This window comes from Carcharodon carcharias, chromosome 12 (genome assembly GCF_017639515.1).
Source record: "Carcharodon carcharias isolate sCarCar2 chromosome 12, sCarCar2.pri, whole genome shotgun sequence".
In the NCBI taxonomy this organism is placed as follows: Eukaryota; Metazoa; Chordata; class Chondrichthyes; order Lamniformes; family Lamnidae; genus Carcharodon; species Carcharodon carcharias.
Window position 1 is genome coordinate 8,291,699 of NC_054478.1, and position 16,897 is coordinate 8,308,595.

A 16,897-nucleotide genomic window follows, 5' to 3' on the forward strand; every position below is an offset into this window, starting at 1 on the left:
GCTGTACTAAGGTGAGACCTGGACTGTGTCTCTCCCCACACCTGCTGTACTTCAGTGTTACCTGGACTGTGTCTCTCCCCACACATGCTGTACTGCAATGAGACCTGGACTGTGTCTCTCTCTCCACCTGCTGTACTACAGTGACACCTGGACTGTGTCTCTCTCCCCACCTGCTATACTACAGTGATACCTGGACTGTGTCTCACCTCCCACTTGCTGTACTACAGTGATACCTGGACTGTGTCTCTCCCCCACCTGCTGTACTACAGTGATACATGGACTGTGTCTCTCCCCCACACCTGCTGTTCTGCAGTGATACCTGGACTGTGTCTCTCCCCCCACCTGCTGTACTACAGTGATACCTGGACTATGTCACTCCCCCACCTGCTATACTACAGTGATATCTGAACTGTGTCTCTCCCCCCACCTGCTGTACTACAGTGATACCTTGATTTGTGACTCTGTCCCCACCTGCTGAACTGCAGTGATACCTGGACGGTGTCTCTTCCCACAACTGCTGTACTGCAGTGATAACTGGACTGTGTCTCTCCCGACACTTGCTGGACTCTAGTGATACCTGGACTGTGTCTCTCCACACACCTGCTGTTCTACAGTGATACCTGGACTTTGTCTCTCCCCCAACCTGCTGCACTACAGTGATACCCGGACTGTGTCTCTCCCCCACACCTGCTGTACTGCAGTGATACCTGGACTGTGTCTCTCCCCGCACCTGCTGTACTACAGTTATACCTGGACTCTGTCTCTCCCCACACCTGCTGTACTACAGTGAGAACCGGACTGTGTCTCTCCCCCACACCGGCTGTACTACAGTGATACCTGGACTGTATCTATCTCCCCACATGCTGTACTGCAGTGATACCTGGACTGGGTCTCTCCCCCCTCCTGCAGTACTACAGTGATACCAGGACTGTGTCACTCCCCCCTCCTGCTGTAGTACATTGATACCTGGACTGTTGCTCTACCCCCCACCTGCTGTACTACAGTGATACCTGGACAGTGTCTCTCCCCCCACCTGCTGTACTGCAGTGATACCTGGACTGTGTCTCTCCCCCCTCCTGCTCTACTACAGTGATACCTGGAACGAGTCTCTCCCCCGACCTGCTGTACTACAGTGAGACCGGGACAGTGTCTCTCCCCACACATGCTGTACTACAGTGACAGCTGGACTGTGTCTCTCACGCCACTTGCTGCACTGCAGTGAAACCTGGACTGTGTCTCTCCCCCGACCTGCTGTACTACAGTGATACCTGAACTGTGTCTCTCCCCCACCTGCTATACTACAGTGATATCTGGACTGTGTCTCTCCCCCCACCTGCTGCACTGCAGTGATACCTGGACTGTGTCTCTCTCCCCACCTGCTGAACTGCAGTGATACCTGGACTGTGTCTCTCCCCACACCTGCTGTACTGCAGTGATAACTGGAAAGTGTCTCTCACCCCACCTGCTGTACTACAGTGATACCTGGACTGTGTCTCTCCCGACACCTGCTGTACACTAGTGATACCTGGACTGTGTCTCTCACCCCACCTGCTGTACTACAGTGATAATGGACTGTGCCTCTCCCCGCAAATGCTGTACAAAAGTGAGACCTGGACTGTGTCTCTCCCCCACACCTGCTGTACTACAGTGATATCTGGAAAGTGTCTCTCCCCACACCTGCTGTACTACAGTTATACCTGTACTGTATCTCTCACCCACACCTGCAGTACTACAGTGAGACCTGGACTGTGTCTCTCCCCCACACCTTCTGTACTACATTGATACGTGGACTTTTTTCTCTACCTCCAGCTGCTGTACTACAGTGATACCAGGTCTGTGTCTCTCCCCACACCTGCTGTTCTACAGTGATACCTTCACTTTGTATCTCCCCCAACGTGCTGCACTACAGTGATACCCGGATTGTGTCTCTACCCCCACCTGCTGTACTACAGTGATACCTGGATTGCATCTGTCCCCACATCTGCTGTACTACAGTGATGCCTTGACGGTGTCTTTCCCCACAACTGCTGTACTACAGTGATACCTGGACTGTGTCTCTCCCCACAATTGCTGTTCTACAGTGATACCTGGACAGTGTCCCTCCACCCACCTGCTGTACTACAGTGATACCTGGACTGTGTCTCTCCCCAGACCTGCTGTTCTACATTGATACCTGTACTTTGTCTATCCCCCAACCTGCTGTACTGCAGTGATACCTGGACTGTGTCACTCCCCCCACCTGCTGTACTGCAGTGATACCTGGACTGTGTCTCTCCCCCCTCCTGCTGTACTACAGTGATACCTGGACTTTGTCTATCCCCACACCTGCTGTACTACAGTGAGTCCTGGACTGTGGCTCTCCCCCCACCTGCTGTACTACGGTGAGTCTTGGAATGTGTCTCTCCCCACAACTGCTGTACTACAGTGATACCTGGACTGTGTCTCTCCCCGCACATGCTGTACTGCAAGGAGACCTGGACTGTGTCTCTCCCCACACCTGCTGTACTACAGTGATACCTGGAACGTGTCTCTCCCCCAACCTGCTGCACTACAGTGAGACCTGGACAGTGTCTCTCCCCACACCCGCTGTACTACAGTGAGACCTGGACTTTGTCTCTCACCCCACTTGCTGTACTGCAGTGATACCTGGACTGTGTCTCTCCCCACACTTGCTGTACTACAGTGAGACCTGGACTGTGTCTCTCCCCACACCTGCTGTACTACAGTGATAACTGGACTGTGTCTCTTCCCACACCAGCTGTACTACAGTGATACCTGGACTGTGTCTCTCTCCCACACCTGCTGTACTACAGTGATACCTGGTCTGTGTCTGTCCCCATATCTGCTGTACTACAGTGATGCCTGGATTGTGTCTTTCCCCACACCTGCTGTACTACAGTGATACCTGTACTGTGTCTCTCCCCACACTTGCTGTACTACAATGATACCTGGACAGTGTCTATCCACCCACCTGCTGTACTATAGTGATACCTGGACTGTGTCTCTTCCCCGACCTGCTGTACTACAGTGAGACAGGGACAGTGTCTCTCCCCTCACACGCTGTACTACAGTGACACCTGGACTGTGTCTCTCATCCCACTTGCTGTACTGCAGTGATACCTGGACTGTGTCTCTCCCCACACTTGCTGTACTACAGTGAGACCTGGACTGTGTCTCTCCCCACACCTGCTGTACTACAGTGAGACCTCGACTGTGTCTCTCCCGCCACCTGCTGTACTACAGTGACACCTGGACTGTGTCTCTCCCCACACCAGCTGTACTACAGTGATACCTGGACTGTGTCTCTCTCCCACACCTGCTGTACTACAGTGATACCTGGACTGTGGCTGTCCCCACATCTGCTGTACTACAGTGATGCCTGGATTGTGTCTTTCCCCACACCTGCTGTACTACAGTGATACCTGGACTGTGTCTCTCCCCACACTTGCTGTACTACAGTGATAACTGGACTGTGTCTCTTCCCACACCAGCTGTACTACAGTGATACCTGGACTGTGTCTCTCTCCCACACCTGCTGTACTACAGTGATACCTGGTCTGTGTCTGTCCCCATATCTGCTGTACTACAGTGATGCCTGGATTGTGTCTTTCCCCACACCTGCTGTACTACAGTGATACCTGTACTGTGTCTCTCCCCACACTTGCTGTACTACAATGATACCTGGACAGTGTCTATCCACCCACCTGCTGCACTACAGTGATACCTGGACTGTGTCTCTCCCCAGACCTGCTGTTCTACATTGATACCTGTACTTTGTCTCTCCCCCAACCTGCTGTACTGCAGTGATACCTGGACTGTGTCTCTCCCCCCACCTGCTGTACTGCAGTGATACCTGGACTGTGTCTCTCCCCCCTCCTGCTGTACTACATTGATAACTGGACTGTGTCTCTCCCGGCACATGCTGTACTGCAAGGAGACCTGGACTGTGTCTCTCCCCACACCTGCTGTACTACAGTGATATCTGGACTGTGTCTCTCCCCCCACCTGCCGTACTAGAGTGATAAATGTACTGTGTCTCTCCCGCCACCTGCTGTACTGCAGTGATACCTGGACTGTGTCTGTCCCCACACCTGCTGTACTACAGTGAGACCTGGACTGTGTCTCTCCCCCCACCTGCTGTACTACAGTGAGACCTGGACTGTGTATCTCTCCCCAACTGCTGTACTACAATGAGTCCTGGACTGTGTCTCTCACCGCACCTGCTCTACTACAGTGATACCTGGACTGTGTCTCTCCCCCGACCTGCTGTACTACAGTGAGACAGGGACAGTGTCTCTCCCCACACACGCTGTACTACAGTGACACCTGGACTGTGTCTCTCACCCCACTTGCTGCACTGCAGTGATACCTGAAATGTGTCTCTCCCCCAACCTGCTGTACTACAGTGATAGCTGGACTGTGTCTCTTCCCACACCTGCTGTTCTACAGTGATAGCTGGACTTTGTCACTCCACCAACCTGCGGCACTACAGTGATACCTGGACTGTATCTATCTCCCCACATGCTGTACTGCAGTGATACCTGGACTGTGTCTCTCCCCCCTTCTGCAGTACTACAGTGATACCTGGACTGTGTCTCTCCCCCCTCCTGCTGTAATACATTGATACCTGGACTGTTTCTCTACCACCCACCTGCTGTACTACAGTGATACCTGGACTGTGTCTCTACCCCACCTGCTGTACTGCAGAGATACCTGGACTGTGTCTCTCCCCCCACCTGCTGTACTACAGTGATACCTGGAACGTGTCTCTCCCCCAACCTGCTGCACTACAGTGAGACCTGGACAGTGTCTCTCCCCACACCCGCTGTACTACAGTGAGACCTGGACTTTGTCTCTCACCCCACTTGCTGTACTGCAGTGATACCTGGACTGTGTCTCTCCCCACGCTTGCTGTACTACAGTGAGACCTGGACTGTGTCTCTCCCCACACCTGCTGTACTACAGTGAGACCTCGACTGTGTCTCTCCCCCAACCTGCTGTACTACAGTGACACCTGGACTGTGTCTCACCCCACACCAGCTGTACTACAGAGAGACCTTGACTGTGTCTCTCTCCCACACCTGCTGTACTACAGTGATACCTGGACTGTGTCTGTCCCCACATCTGCTGTACTACAGTGATGCCTGGACTGTGTCTTTCCCCACACCTGCTGTACTGCAGTGATACCTGGACTGTGTCTCTCCCCACACTTGCTGTACTACAGTGATACCTGGACAGTGTCTCTCCACCCACCTGCTGTACTACAGAGATACCTGGACTGTGTGTCTCCCCAGACCTGCTGTTCTACATTGATACCTGTACTTTGTCTCTCCCAAACCTGCTTTACTGCAGTGATACCTGGACTGTGTCTCTCCCCCACACCTGCTGTACTGCAGTGATACCTGGACTGTGTCTCTCCCCCCTCCTGCTGTACTACAGTGATACCTGGACATTTTCTCTCCCCACACCTGCTGTACTACAGTGAGACCTGGACTGTGTCTCTCTCCCCAACTGCTGTACTACAATGAGTCCTGGACTGTGTCTCTCACCGCACCTGCTGTACTATAGTGATACCTGGACTGTGTCTCTTCCCCGACCTGCTGTACTACAGTGAGACAGGGACAGTGTCTCTCCCCTCACACGCTGTACTACAGTGACACCTGGACTGTGTCTCTCATCCCACTTGCTGTACTGCAGTGATACCTGGACTGTGTCTCTCCCCACACTTGCTGTACTACAGTGAGACCTGGACTGTGTCTCTCCCCACACCTGCTGTACTACAGTGAGACCTCGACTGTGTCTCTCCCGCCACCTGCTGTACTACAGTGACACCTGGACTGTGTCTCTCCCCACACCAGCTGTACTACAGTGATACCTGGACTGTGTCTCTCTCCCACACCTGCTGTACTACAGTGATACCTGGACTGTGTCTGTCACCACATCTGCTGTACTACAGTGATGCCTGGATTGTGTCTTTCCCCACACCTGCTGTACTACAGTGATACCTGGACTGTGTCTCTCCCCACACTTGCTGTACTACAGTGATACCTGGACATTGTCTGTCCACCCACCTGCTGTATTAGAGTGATACCTGGACTGTGTCTCTCCCCAGACCTGCTGTTCTACATTGATACCTGTACTTTGTCTCTCCCCCAACCTGCTGTACTGCAGTGATACCTGGACTGTGTCTCTCCCCCCACCTGCTGTACTGCAGTGATACCTGGACTGTGTCTCTCCCCCCTCCTGCTGTACTACAGTGATACCTGGACTTTGTCTCTCCTCACACCTGCTGTACTACAGTGAGTCCTGGACTGTGTCTCTCCCCCCACCTGCTGTAGTATGGTGAGACCTGGAATGTGTCTCTCCCCACAACTGCTGTACTACATTTATACCTGGACTGTGTCTCTCCCCGCACATGCTGTACTGCAAGGAGACCTGGACTGTGTCTCTCCCCACACCTGCTGTACTACAGTGATATCTGGACTGTGTCTCTCCCCCCACCTGCTGTACTGCAGTGATACCTGGACTGTGTCTCTCCCCCCACCTGCCGTACTAGAGTGATACATGTACTGTGTCTCTCCCGCCACCTGCTGTACTACAGTGACACCTGGACTGTGTCTGTCCCCACACCTGCTGTACTACAGTGAGACCTGGACAGTGTCTCTCACCCCACCGGCTGTACTACAGTGAGACCTGGACTGTGTCTCTCTCCCCAACTGCTGTACTACAATGAGTCCTGGACTGTGTCTCTCACCGCACCTGCTGTACTACAGTGATACCTGGACTGTGTCTCTCCCCCGACCTGCTGTACTACAGTGAGAACGGGACAGTGTCTCTCCCCACACACGCTGTACTACAGTGACACCTGGACTGTGTCTCTCACCCCACTTGCTGCACTGCAGTGATACCTGAACTGTGTCTCTCCCCCCACCTGCTGTACTACAGTGATAGCTGGACTGTGTCTCTTCCCACACCTGCTGTTCTACAGTGATAGCTGGACTTTGTCACTCCACCAACCTGCGGCACTACAGTGATACCTGGACTGTATCTATCTCCCCACATGCTGTACTGCAGTGATACCTGGACTGTTTGTCTACCCCCCACCTGCTGTACTACAGTGATACCTGGACTGTGTCTCTACCCCACCTGCTGTACTGCAGAGATACCTGGACTGTGTCTCTCCCCCCACCTGCTGTACCACAGTGATACCTGGAACGTGTCTCTCCCCCAACCTGCTGCACTACAGTAGGACCTGGACAGTGTCTCTCCCCACACCCGCTGTACTACAGTGAGACCTGGACTTTGTCTCTCACCCCACTTGCTGTACTGCAGTGATACCTGGACTGTGTCTCTCCCCACACTTGCTGTACTACAGTGAGACCTGGACTGTGTCTCTCCCCACACCTGCTGTACTACAGTGAGACCTCGACTGTGTCTCTCCCCCCACCTGCTGTACTACAGTGATACCTGGACTGTGCCTCTCCCCACACCTGCTGTACTACAGTGATACCTGGACAGTGTCTGTCCACCCACCTGCTGTACTAGAGTGATACCTGGACTGTGTCTCTCCCCAGACCTGCTGTTCTACATTGATACCTGTACTTTGTCTCTCCCCCAACCTGCTGTACTGCAGTGATACCTGGACTGTGTCTCTCCCCCCACCTGCTGTACTGCAGTGATACCTGGACTGTGTCTCTCCCCCCTCCTGCTGTACTACAGTGATACCTGGACTTTGTCTCTCCCCACACCTGCTGTACTACAGTGAGTCCTGGACTGTGTCTCTCCCCCCACCTGCTGTACTATGGTGAGACCTGGAATGTGTCTCTCCCCACAACTGCTGTACTACATTTATACCTGGACTGTGTCTCTCCCCGCACATGCTGTACTGCAAGGAGACCTGGACTGTGTCTCTCCCCACACCTGCTGTACTACAGTGATATCTGGACTGTGTCTCTCCCCCCACCTGCTGTACTGCAGTGATACCTGGACTGTGTCTCTCCCCCCACCTGCCGTACTAGAGTGATACATGTACTGTGTCTCTCCCGCCACCTGCTGTACTACAGTGACACCTGGACTGTGTCTGTCCCCACACCTGCTGTACTACAGTGAGACCTGGACAGTGTCTCTCCCCCCACCGGCTGTACTACAGTGAGACCTGGACTGTGTCTCTCTCCCCAACTGCTGTACTACAATGAGTCCTGGACTGTGTCTCTCACCGCACCTGCTGTACTACAGTGATACCTGGACTGTGTCTCTCCCCCGACCTGCTGTACTACAGTGAGAACGGGACAGTGTCTCTCCCCACACACGCTGTACTACAGTGACACCTGGACTGTGTCTCTCACCCCACTTGCTGCACTGCAGTGATACCTGAACTGTGTCTCTCCCCCCACCTGCTGTACTACAGTGATAGCTGGACTGTGTCTCTTCCCACACCTGCTGTTCTACAGTGATAGCTGGACTTTGTCACTCCACCAACCTGCGGCACTACAGTGATACCTGGACTGTATCTAATTCCCCACATGCTGTACTGCAGTGATACCTGGACTGTTTCTCTACCCCCCCACCTGCTGTACTACAGTGATACCTGGACTGTGTCTCTACCCCACCTGCTGTACTGCAGAGATACCTGGACTGTGTCTCTCCCCCCACCTGCTGTACTACAGTGATACCTGGAACGTGTCTCTCCCCCAACCTGCTGCACTACAGTGAGACCTGGACAGTGTCTCTCCCCACACCCGCTGTACTACAGTGAGACCTGGACTTTGTCTCTCACCCCACTTGCTGTACTGCAGTGATACCTGGACTGTGTCTCTCCCCACACTTGCTGTACTACAGTGATACCTGGACTGTGTCTGTCCCCACATCTGCTGTACTACAGTGATGCCTGGACTGTGTCTTTCCCCACACCTGCTGTACTGCAGTGATACGTGGACTGTGTCTCTCCCCACACTTGCTGTACTACAGTGATACCTGGACAGTGTCTGTCCACCCACCTGCTGTACTACAGAGATACCTGGACTGTGTCTCTCCCCAGACCTGCTGTTCTACATTGATACCTGTACTTTGTCTCTCCCAAACCTGCTTTACTGCAGTGATACCTGGACTGTGTCTCTCCCCCCACCTGCTGTACTGTAGTGATACCTGGACTGTGTCTCTCCCCCCTCCTGCTGTACTACAGTGATACCTGGACATTTTCTCTCCCCACACCTGCTGTACTACAGTGAGTCCTGGACTGTGTCTCTCCCCCCACCTGCTGTACTACGGTGAGACCTGGAATGTGTCTCTCCCCACAACTGCTGTACTACAGTGATACCTGGACTGTGTCTCTGCCCGCACATGCTGTACTGCAAGGAGACCTGGACTGTGTCTCTCCCCACACCTGCTGTACTACAGTGATACCTGGAACGTGTCTCTGCCTCAACCTGCTGCACTACAGTGATACCTGGACTGTGTCTAACCCCCCATCTGCCGTACTAGAGTGATACATGTACTGTGTCTCTCCCGCCACCTGCTGTACTACAGTGATACCTGGACTGTGTCTGTCCCCACACCTGCTGTACTACAGTGAGACCTGGACTGTGTCTCTCCCCCCACCGGCTGTACTACAGTGAGACCTGGACTGTGTCTCTCTCCCCAACTGCTGTACTACAATGAGTCTTGGACTGTGTCTCTCACCGCACCTGCTGTACTACAGTGATACCTGGACTGTGTCTCTCCCCCGACCTGCTGTACTACAGTGAGACCGGGACAGTGTCTCTCCCCACACACGCTGTACTACAGTGACACCTGGACTGTGTCTCTCACCCCACTTACTGCAATGCAGTGATACCTAAACTGTGTCTCTCCCCACACCTGCTGTACTACAGTGATACCTGGAATGTGTCTCCCCCCACACCAGCTGTACTACAGAGAGACCTTGACTGTGTCTCTCTCCCACACCTGCTGTACTACAGTGATACCTGGACTGTGTCTGTCCCCACATCTGCTGTACTACAGTGATGCCTGGACTGTGTCTTTCCCCACACCTGCTGTACTGCAGTGATACCTGGACTGTGTCTCTCCCCACACTTGCTGTACTACAGTGATACCTGGACAGTGTCTCTCCACCCACCTGCTGTACTACAGAGATACCTGGACTGTGTGTCTCCCCAGACCTGCTGTTCTACATTGATACCTGTACTTTGTCTCTCCCAAACCTGCTTTACTGCAGTGATACCTGGACTGTGTCTCTCCCCCCACCTGCTGTACTGCAGTGATACCTGGACTGTGTCTCTCCCCCCTCCTGCTGTACTACAGTGATACCTGGACATTTTCTCTCCCCACACCTGCTGTACTACAGTGAGTCCTGGACTGTGTCTCTCCCCCCTCCTGCTGTACTACGGTGAGACCTGGAATGTGTCTCTCCCCACAACTGCTGTACTACATTGATAACTGGACTGTGTCTCTCCCCGCACATGCTGTACTGCAAGGAGACCTGGACTGTGTCTCTCCCCACACCTGCTGTACTACAGTGATATCTGGACTGTGTCTCTCCCCCCACTTGCTGTACTGCAGTGGTACCTGGACTGTGTCTCTCCTCCCACCTGCCGTACTAGAGTGATAAATGTACTGTGTCTCTCCCACCACCTGCTGTACTACAGTGATACCTGGACTGTGTCTGTCCCCACACCTGCTGTACTACAGTGAGACCTGGACTGTGTCTCTCCCCCCACCTGCTGTACTACAGTGAGACCTGGACTGTGTCTCTCTCCCCAACTGCTGTACTACAATGAGTCCTGGACTGTGTCTCTCACCGCACCTGCTGTACTACAGTGATTCCTGGACTGTGTCTCTTCCCCGACCTGCTGTACTACAGTGAGACAGGGACAGTGTCCCTCAACACACACGCTGTACTACAGTGACACCTGGACTGTGTCTCTCATCCCACTTGCTGTACTGCAGTGATACCTGGACTGTGTCTCTCCCCACACTTGCTGTACTACAGTGAGACCTGGACTGTGTCTCTCCCCACAACTGCTGTACTACAGTGAGACCTCGACTGTGTCTCTCCCCCCACCTGCTGTACTACAGTGACACCTGGACTGTGTCTCTCCCCACACCAGCTGTACTACAGTGATACCTGGACTGTGTCTCTCTCCCACACCTGCTGTACTACAGTGATACCTGGACTGTGTCTGTCCCCACATCTGCTGTACTACAGTGATACCTGGACTGTGTCTCTCCCCACACTTTCTGTACTACAGTGATACCTGGACAGTGTCTGTCCACCCACCTGCTGTACTAGAGTGATACCTGGACTGTGTCTCTCCCCAGACCTGCTGTTCTACATTGATACCTGTACTTTGTCTCTCCCCCAACCTGCTGTACTGCAGTGATACCTGGACTGTGTCTCTCCCCCCACCTGCTGTACTGCAGTGATACCTGGACTGTGTCTCTCCCCCCTCCTGCTGTACTACAGTGATACCTGGACTTTGTCTCTCCCCACACCTGCTGTACTACAGTGAGTCCTGGACTGTGTCTCTCCCCCCACCTGCTGTACTATGGTGAGACCTGGAATGTGTCTCTCCCCACAACTGCTGTACTACATTTATACCTGGACTGTGTCTCTCCCCGCACATGCTGTACTGCAAGGAGACCTGGACTGTGTCTCTCCCCACACCTGCTGTACTACCGTGATATCTGGACTGTGTCTCTCCCCCCACCTGCTGTACTGCAGTGATACCTGGACTGTGTCTCTCCACCCACCTGCCGTACTAGAGTGATACATGTACTGTGTCTCTCCTGCCACCTGCTGTACTACAGTGACACCTGGACTGTGTCTGTCCCCACACCTGCTGTACTACAGTGAGACCTGGACAGTGTCTCTCCCCCCACCGGCTGTACTACAGTGAGACCTGGACTGTGTCTCTCTCCCCAACTGCTGTACTACAATGAGTCCTGGACTGTGTCTCTCACCGCACCTGCTGTACTACAGTGATACCTGGACTGTGTCTCTCCCCCGACCTGCTGTAATACAGTGAGACCGGGACAGTGTCTCTCCCCACACACGCTGTACTACAGTGACACCTGGACTGTGTCTCTCACCCCACTTGCTGCACTGCAGTGATACCTGAACTGTGTCTCTCCCCCCACCTGCTGTACTACAGTGATAGCTGGACTGTGTCTCTTCCCACACCTGCTGTTCTACAGTGATAGCTGGACTTTGTCACTCCACCAACCTGCGGCACTACAGTGATACCTGGACTGTATCTATCTCCCCACATGCTGTACTGCAGTGATACCTGGACTGTTTGTCTACCCCCCACCTGCTGTACTACAGTGATACCTGGACTGTGTCTCTACCCCACCTGCTGTACTGCAGAGATACCTGGACTGTGTCTCTCCCCCCACCTGCTGTACTACAGTGATACCTGGAACGTGTCTCTCCCCCAACCTGCTGCACTACAGTGAGACCTGGACAGTGTCTCTCCCCACACCCGCTGTACTACAGTGAGACCTGGACTTTGTCTCTCACCCCACTTGCTGTACTGCAGTGATACCTGGACTGTGTCTCTCCCCACACTTGCTGTACTACAGTGAGACCTGGACTGTGTCTCTCCCCACACCTGCTGTACTACAGTGAGACCTCGACTGTGTCTCTCCCCCCACCTGCTGTACTACAGTGACACCTGGACTGTGTCTCACCCCACACCAGCTGTACTACAGAGAGACCTTGACTGTGTCTCTCTCCCACACCTGCTGTACTACAGTGATACCTGGACTGTGTCTGTCCCCACATCTGCTGTACTACAGTGATGCCTGGACTGTGTCTTTCCCCACACCTGCTGTACTGCAGTGATACCTGGACTGTGTCTCTCCCCACACTTGCTGTACTACAGTGATACCTGGACAGTGTCTCTCCACCCACCTGCTGTACTACAGAGATACCTGGACTGTGTCTCTCCCCAGACCTGCTGTTCTACATTGATACCTGTACTTTGTCTATCCCAAACCTGCTTTACTGCAGTGATACCTGGACTGTGTCTCTCCCCCCACCTGCTGTACTGCAGTGATACCTGGACTGTGTCTCTCCCCCCTCCTGCTGTACTACAGTGATACCTGGACATTTTCTCTCCCCACACCTGCTGTACTACAGTGAGTCCTGGACTGTGTCTCTCCCCCCACCTGCTGTACTACGGTGAGACCTGGAATGTGTCTCTCCCCACAACTGCTGTACTAAAGTGATACCTGGACTGTGTCTCTGCCCGCACATGCTGTACTGCAAGGAGACCTGGACTGTGTCTCTCCCCACACCTGCTGTACTACAGTGATACCTGGAACGTGTCTCTGCCCCAACCTGCTGCACTACAGTGATACCTGGACTGTGTCTAACCCCCCATCTGCCGTACTAGAGTGATACATGTACTGTGTCTCTCCCGCCACCTGCTGTACTACAGTGATACCTGGACTGTGTCTGTCCCCACACCTGCTGTACTACAGTGAGACCTGGACTGTGTCTCTCCCCCCACCGGCTGTACTACAGTGAGACCTGGACTTTGTCTCTCTCCCCAACTGCTGTACTACAATGAGTCCTGGACTGTGTCTCTCACCGCACCTGCTGTACTACAGTGATACCTGGACTGTGTCTCTCCCCCGACCTGCTGTACTACAGTGAGACCGGGACAGTGTCTCTCCCCACACACGCTGTACTACAGTGACACCTGGACTGTGTCTCTCACCCCACTTACTGCAATGCAGTGATACCTAAACTGTGTCTCTCCCCCCACCTGCTGTACTACAGTGATACCTGAACTGTGTCTCTCCCCCACCTGCTATACTGCAGTGATATCTGGACTGTCTCTCCCCCCACCACCTGCTGCACTGCACTGATACCTGGACTGTGTCTCTCCCCCCACCTGCTGAACTGCAGTGATACCTGGACTGTGTCTCTCCCCACACCTGCTGTACTGCAGTGATAACTGGACTGTGACACTCCCGAAACCTGCTGTACTCTAGTGAGACCTGGACTGTGTCTCTCACCCCACCAGCTGTACTACAGTGATAACGGACTGTGCCTCTCCCCACAAATGTTTTACAACAGTGAGACCTGGACTGTGTCTCTCCCCCACACCTGCTGTACTACAGTGATACCTCGACTTAGTCTCTCCCCCACACCTGCTGTACTACAGTGATATCTGGAAAGTGTCTCTCCCCACACTTGCTGTACTACAGTTATACCTGTACTGTATCTCTCCCCCACACCTGCTGTACTACAGTGAGACCTGGACTGTGTCTCTCCCCCACACCTTCTGTACTACATTGATACCTGGACTTTTTTCTCTACCTCCAGCTGCTGTACTACAGTGATACCAGGACTGTGTCTCTCCCCACACCTGCTGTTCTACAGTGATACCTGGACTTTGTATCTCCCCCAACGTGCTGCACTACAGTGATACCCGGACTGTGTCTCTCGCCCCACCTGCTGTACTGCAGTGATACCTGGACTGTGTCTCTCCCCGCACCTGCTGTACTACAGTTATACCTGGACTGTGTCTCTCCCCACACCTGCTGTACTACAGTGAGACCCGGACTGTGTCTCTCCCCCACACCTGCTGTACTACAGTGATACCTGGAACGTGTCTCTCCCCCAACCTGCTGCACTACAGTGAGACCTGGACAGTGTCTCTCCCCACACCCGCTGTACTACAGTGAGACCTGGAATTTGTCTCAAACCCCTCTTGCTGTACTGCAGTGATACCTGGACTGTGTCTCTCCCCACACTTGCTGTACTACAGTGAGACCTGAACTGTGTCTCTCCCCACACCACTGTACTACAGTGGGACCTCGACTGTGTCTCTCCCCCCACCTGCTGTACTACAGTGACACCTGGACTGTGTCTCTCTCCACACCAGCTGTACTACAGAGAGACCTTGACTGTGTCTCTCTCCCACACCTGCTGTACTACAGTGATGCCTGGACTGTGTCTTTCCCCACACCTGCTGTACTGCAGTGATACCTGGACTGTGTCTCTCCCCACACTTGCTGTACTACAGTGATACCTGGACAGTGTCTCTCCACCCACCTGCTGTACTACAGAGATACCTGGACTGTGTCTCTCCCCAGACCTGCTGTTCCACATTGATACTTGTACTTTGTCTCTCCCAAACCTGCTGTACTGCAGTGATAGCTGGACTGTGTCTCTCCCCCCACCTGCTGTACTTCAGTGATACCTGGACTGTGTCTCTCCCCCCTCCTGCTGTACTACAGTGATACCTGGACATTGTCTCTCCCCACACCTGCTGTACTACAGTGAGTCCTGGACTGTGTCTCTCCCCCCACCTGCTGTACTACGGTGAGACCTGGAATGTGTCTCTCCCCACAACTGCTGTACTACAGTGATACCTGGAACGTGTCTCTGCCCTAACCTGCTGCACTACAGTGATACCTGGACTGTGTCTAACCCCCCACCTGCCGTACTAGAGTGATACATGTACTGTGTCTCTCCTTCCACCTGCTGTACTACAGTGATACCTGGACTGTGTCTGTCCCCACACCTGCTGTACTACAGTGAGACCTGGACTGTGTCTCTCCCCCCACCGGCTGTACTACAGTGAGACCTGGACTGTGTCTCTCTCCCCAACTGCTGTACTACCATGAGTCCTGGACTGTGTCTCTCACCGCACCTGCTGTACTACAGTGATACCTGGACTGTGTCTCTCCCCCGACCTGCTGTACTACAGTGAGACCGTGACAGTGTCTCTCCCCACACACGCTGTACTACAGTGACACCTGGACTGTGTCTCTCACCCCACTTACTGCAATGCAGTGATACCTGAACTGTGTCTGTCCCCCCACCTGCTGTACTACAGTGATACCTGAACTGTGTCTCTCCCCCACCTGCTATACTGCAGTGATACCTGGACTGTGTCTCTCCCCCCAACTGCTGAACTGCAGTGATACCTGGACTGTGTCTCTCCCCACACCTGCTGTACTACAGTGATAACGGACTGTGCCTCTCCCCACAAATGTTTTACAACAGTGAGACCTGGACTGTGTCTCTCCCCCACACCTGCTGTACTACAGTGATATCTGGAAAGTGTCTCTCCCCATACTTGCTGTACTACAGTTATACCTGTACTGTATCTCTCCCCCACACCTGCTGTACTACAGTGAGACCTGGACTGTGTCTCTCCCCCACACCTTCTGTACTACATTGATACCTGGACTTTTTTCTCTACCTCCAGCTGCTGTACTACAGTGATACCTGGACTGTGTCTCTCCCCCGACCTGCTGTACTACAGTGAGACCGTGACAGTGTCTCTCCCCACACACGCTGTACTACAGTGACACCTGGACTGTGTCTCTCACCCCACTTACTGCAATGCAGTGATACCTGAACTGTGTCTCTCACCCCACCTGCTGTACGACAGTGATACCTGAACTGTGTCTCTCCCCCACCTGCTATACTGCAGTGATATCTGGACTGTCTCTCCCCCCACCACCTGCTGCACTGCAGTGATACCTGGACTGTGTCTCTCCCCCCACCTGCTGAACTGCAGTGATACCTGGACTGTGTCTCTCCCCACACCTGCTGTACTACAGTGATAACGGACTGTGCCTCTCCCCACAAATGTTTTACAACAGTGAGACCTGGACTGTGTCTCTCCCCCACACCTGCTGTACTACAGTGATACCTCGACTTAGTCTCTCCCCCACACCTGCTGTACTACAGTGATATCTGGAAAGTGTCTCTCCCCACACTTGCTGTACTACAGTTATACCTGTACTGTATCTCTCCCCCACACCTGCTGTACTACAGTGAGACCTGGACTGTGTCTCTCCCCCACACCTTCTGTATTACATTGATACCTGGACTTTTTTCTCTACCTCCAGCTGCTGTACTACAGTGATACCA